The following is a 5,812-nucleotide window of genomic DNA, read 5'->3' as shown; positions in this document are numbered from 1 at the left end:
TTAAAAACCCTATTTAAAGATTTTTTTTTTTATAAAATGAAATAGAACTCAGTTGTTAATCCTAAGGAACTCCTATTTCATTTAAATTTAACTCTCTTTTTTTTTTTTACCTTCGAGTCCTACATTCCTTTTCTGTTTCCACCAATACACTGTTATATTTGAAGCACCAAACTCTGTTTCCACAGCAAATATATTGTTCTTGATCCTATTAGAATCTTATCCATAGTTTTCCTTTATATATGACACCAACATGAAATAGATAGATATACTTATACGCTAAACTCAGATCTTGAACAAGTATCAGTATGATCACATATAGTTACCTCACTTGCATGCATAAAAAACACAAATCAAACATGTCCAAGAAACAAAACAACTATTTACTTCCAATATGGAAGGCAAAAGATACATTAATAGGCATTCAAACCTCCTAAAACACTTCAATGATATCAAAAGACATTCACATAACCACAAAAAAAAGTAATAGTAATATAAAGTCTAGGTACAAATCCATAGAAGATATTTAAAAAGATGTTGTGGATGAAACTTAAGCCAAAACATGTACATAATTTGTCATTTTTAGTCAAGATCAAAGTAGAAATTAGACATTTAGTTATTAAGGGACAACAAATAAAGTATTGAAGATCATGAAGATACCTGGAATTATGGGTATTCTGGAGCACTAAATACAGTTATCAATTTCCTCGACTCCACATTATGCTAGTTATACTGCTTCACCTGAACACCAAGAAAGGCATCAGTTATTCGTCTTATTACAAGGCTAAAACATATCCGCAAAAGACTCATCCCAGTTTGGATCTAGGAAACTCTTGATTCGAGTCCCACTTTCAACTAAAAGCACACACAATTATCTAGGAAGAAGGAAGAATTTACAACTAATTGACAGTAACATTAAATACTTCAGTTTGAGGTACATGAACCATAATACATCCTACGACATCTAGCACTTCCAACAAGCCACTTCCAACTTAAAGCAAACATATATAATAAACCTCAAACATTAACTTAAAGATACTGCATGCGCCACTATGGTAGATAAAAGAAGAAGCTAAAATTTATAAATTACTTACTACGCACATTCAGCAAGTTCTACAAGATTCTGATTGTCCAAAATTGCCAAAATCAACTTCTTATTCTTATCAAGGTACTGGTAAGAATGAAAATTAAAACACAAAAACTTAATGAATCATAATATACTCCATTTTTAAGCATTAAGTGAAAGATATTGTGAATACACAGAGCAAATAGCGAAAATAAACAAAAACAACAAAAAACAGTAAAGCCATACTGTCGAAACCATTTTTAAGTTTTTAAAAACGTGGATTGACTTTAAAAATGCAAATGGAGTCGTCACCAATCTTTTCCAATGTGAAATTGGGCCACCTTAAAATCAATCATTTTAATAAAACATTTGGGCCTATTAAAACAATAATTCTTTTTGGTCTGCTAAGTTTGAGAAAATGGGCTTGGGAGTCGGTTACGTACGAGGAAGGATTAGCACCCTTGTAACGCCCAAAAATTGGTACCTATTTGATTAGTTAATGTCTTGGTGTCAAAATTTAAAAAGACTTTAGAGTACGATCTTTTTATTTAAAAAAAACGGAATAAATTGAATAAAATGTAAAGACCTACTCATCTCGAAGGGAGAAAATGACATATCCAGTAAGTTAGGATTTAACATTTCAGACCTTCGGGACTAAGTTGGTTTTTGATTTTTAAAATTCATGTATGAAGGTTCAAGAGAAGGATATTCGGTCCTCCAGGACTCATGAAAAATTAGAACTCAGTAAGTTAAAGCTCAATCTCTCAGATCTCCCAAATATCGAAGGTTGCCTTGATTTTGGAAATTACTATCCTCAATATAACGCGATGCCACACCCAGTAAGTTAGGGTGCGACATCTCAAATTTCAAGAATAGGTTTTTATTTGAACCTCATACAATTAGATTTAAGAAGGGTACTCAATTATTTAGGTTCAACGAGGAAAATTGAAACCCAGTAAGTTAGGGCACAATCCTCCCGAGGATCCTAAATATCGAATATTGCCTTTATTTTGAAAACAAGCAAGGATAATCTTTGAATAAAAATGAATTTAGGGCGGTTGAAACTTAACACAAAAAATGATGACATGCGATATGAAAATAGCAGTATAATAATAAACTTGACAGTGTATATATTAATACCTAGAATATAGTAAATATAAGGAAAATCAACAATAATTATAACAATAGTAATAAATATAATAACATAACAAACATAGCAATAAAGATATTAACGAGACGAAAATGCATAATAGAAGTGAAAATAATATGTCGAATGATGATGTATATATATAGTGATAATAGTAAAGTTAAAATAACAATGCTAAATTAGCGAAAGTGAACAATAATAAATAATAATAATTTAGTATAAAAATATTCGATAAAAAACTATGGTATATAAAAATAATAAAAATAATATAGTAGGTCTATTAATAATTATATTAAAAAACTTTAGCGAAAAATATATACATATAAAAATTATAAATAATAATAGTAAAATAACAGTAGTAAACGGTAAAAAAAAATAAAATATAATACATATAATAGACTATATTTAAAAAAAATATTAACTTTTAATAAAATATATATAAAAAAATTTAAAAATAAACAGTACAGAAAAATGATTATTAGTAAAAACGAAAATAATATAACAAATGATGTAATAAATATAGTGACAATTTATATGTAAAATAATTAGTTTTACTTTAAATATATATACATATATATATTAATCATATAACAAATATATAAATAAATAAATAATATAATAATGTGAAACATAACTCAAATTGACTAAATTAAATGAAAATAAAAAATAACGAAAATGATATAATAAGTATAATAAATAATAGTGTAAAAAAATAATACAATAAATAATAGGAAAATAACTAAAAATAAATAAATAAAATAGCAATAATAGATTAATAATAATAGTACCAAAAAAATTAATTTTGTGATAAAAGTTTTTAAAATAAACAAAATAGGGCTTAATTGGAATCAAAACGGAAGTTCTGGGGTAAAACATAAATAAAAGGGGAAGGGAGGACCTCATTGAAGCACGCGCGGAACAAGGGGGTTTAAAAATGCAATTTACCCAAATTCCTGAACCTAGCATTTAATATGGACCAAATTAAAAGCTGCACAAAATTGCTGGGTGAAATCCAAAAACAAAAGTGAAGCAGATTTGGGCAGCAAGAAAATGTACGGGGACCTAATGCACAAATTGACCTTTTAAGGGCAAGACGCGTGGGCCCCACCACTTTAAAAGCTATTGAATGGTTTTGCCATTTTTTAAGGACCCATTTTATTTTTTTATTTCTATTGTTTTTCAAAAAAAAAAAGAAGCAGAATGCTTCTTCTTCCCTGCTCCCTCTCCATTTTCTGCTAGGAATTCAACCTAGCTTGCGCCACCCTGGAGGATCATCGGTGCCACGCACTTCCACCCCACCGCCGGTTCACGGATCAAGACCAGGTAAGCCCTCCTTTTTTTCTTTTTACTTAAAATCAGTCTATAAACAAAATAAAAAAAAGGAAAAAAAAAAGAAATACGGATCAAAAAAAAGTTATAGGAAGAAGAATGAAAAATCACCTTTCAAACCTTAAACCAGATTTTTGATTTACTTTCGATTTTTCCTCTATAATTTCTGCTAGTGTACTTATATAATGAGCAAAAAAAAGACCCTGTTTACAATGTTTAGAATGGCTTTTATAGCCTAGAAAAATAAATAAACTCTTCTATTGGTTGCTATCTGTTTGCTTCCTGTTACAGGTGTTGTTGTGGATATCTCGGAAGCAGAAGGCGTGACAAAGAGGGACTGCTGGTAGCGCACGTCTCGGAGGTGCAGTGGATGGTGGAGGCACGTGGGGATGGGGGTATTGAGGTGAATTTTGTTTTGGTTTTGGGCTGTTTTGGGTTATAGGATTGGGCTAGTGGTTAATGGGTTTGATTAGTGGGCTAGGCAAAGAAAATTGGTCCAACACATACATTACACGATATATGGTTTTTCTAGAGTTTAGGCACAACAGAAAAAAGGACCGAACCGAGGAAAGGATAGCCCCTTTAATAGGAAGTTGTTGAATAGAAATGATAACTGGATTTCAAGTATGCCTTTGAGTGGATCTGTTTGTTTCAGCGACAAAACAGCTTAAGGGGAGAATAATGCAATTCGAAGCCCTAATTTTTGGATTTAAAAAAACAAATCAGTGCAATATTTACATCTTCATCTTAGATTAAACACAAAAACAAAATAAAAAAAAACACGTAAATAACAAATCCCATGAGAAAATTGGATAAAAACTTAACATTTGTTTTGAATCTAAGAGGAACTGATGGCTTCAAAGTAATATTGACTGACGTGATTCAATAATGAAAGGGAAAAGAAAAAGAAGAAAAAACGGAAGAACTGATGGCTTCAATCGACCGACGTGAAAGAGTGGAGGAACAGAAATGGTCGGAGGCGAAGCAAGCAAGGGAGACTGGGTGAGAGGGGCTGTCGAGTTGAGGGAGGAGGATTTCAGAACGGTTAGGGGCAAAAAATGCAAATGGGGAAAATTTTTTATTCCACATAGGCTGAATCACAATTTAGTGGTGAGGAAATGAAATACCTATGCTACCTTTTCCTGCAATAAGGCCTTATTCCATGCGGACTGTAATACATCATTACAATCAACTAAACTGACGTTTGGTGGTGAGTCCACCGAATTGGATTGAAATCCATTTATAAACCCCCTAATCAAATATGTTGTAATAATTTATTTTATTCTCAAATCCTTTTAAATTTTGAGTGGGCCTTCGCGTTTGGGTAAGTAGCTTGACGCATAAACATGTCTAGTTATAAAATATTATATTTAGAAGAAAATTAATGAAACAAAGGAAATGAAATAAAGTTTCAAGATAAACTCATTGGTATTAAGAATTGACTCGGAAAAGGACTCATTAGTTGAGAAAAGTTTTTTTTTCTTTTCTAGGTCTTACAAATTTATAGATGTGAAATGCATTTATTTTAAAAGTTGAAAGCTTTGATTAGGAAGTTTGAAGATTAAATTGATAGAATTTGTAAATGTGAATAGTTTAATTTATTGAATTATTTAGAATTAGGATCAAATTGATAGAATATGTATGTATTGAGAACTAAATGTGTTATTATACCAATTAGAAAAAAGCTTTCTGTTATCAATTTAACGGTGGGTGACCAAAATAGAAACAAATTCAAATATTAGTACCTAAATTGAAAATTTTTGAGTGACCAAAAGGAGCGCAGACATAATTGAGTGACAATTTGTATAAATTACACTAAAATATTAAATTACATTAATTAAACTTTTTTATTTTTAAATAAAATATAATAAAAAAATTAGGTTACATAAACAATGTTTGTTCCCTGTAGGCACGCACTATTTAACACAAGTTAAGAAAAAAAAAAGTCCGCATGAAAGAATTAGTTTCTATTGGAGCTTGAAGCTTTAGTGAAAATGCAAGTCTCTTGCAATTGAAATGATTTTACAATTAGCCTTAAAAATTTGGGTAAACTACATTTAAAGTCACTTTAAAATATGATTTATTCTATTTTATTTACTTTAATTTTTTTCAATTTAGTCACTCCTGTGAAAATAATCCATTTTCTATTAATAGATTACTAACGTGACACGTTAACCCATTGAGTGATGACATGTTTGACTAAATATATAATTTACCTTTCTTTTGATCATGTACTCTCTCTTTTTTTGGGGGGGTAGAAATGTTGCGGAAGC

At 30.3% G+C, this 5,812-nt stretch overlaps 1 long non-coding RNA gene across 1 annotated transcript; it reads left to right on the top strand.

Moving 5' to 3' along the window:
* Positions 1–3,382: 3,382 nt before the first annotated feature.
* Positions 3,383–4,166, top strand: LOC107944689 (uncharacterized). The gene is made up of 2 exons (XR_001696293.2): positions 3,383–3,533; positions 3,831–4,166. It is a non-coding gene; the product is annotated as an uncharacterized lncRNA (long non-coding RNA).
* Positions 4,167–5,812: the final 1,646 nt, after the last annotated feature.

Source organism: Gossypium hirsutum, chromosome A04 (assembly GCF_007990345.1).
Source record: "Gossypium hirsutum isolate 1008001.06 chromosome A04, Gossypium_hirsutum_v2.1, whole genome shotgun sequence".
In the NCBI taxonomy this organism is placed as follows: domain Eukaryota; kingdom Viridiplantae; phylum Streptophyta; class Magnoliopsida; order Malvales; family Malvaceae; genus Gossypium; species Gossypium hirsutum.
Note: the sequence above shows the minus strand (reverse complement) of the source record. Positions and strands in the feature narration are given on the sequence as shown.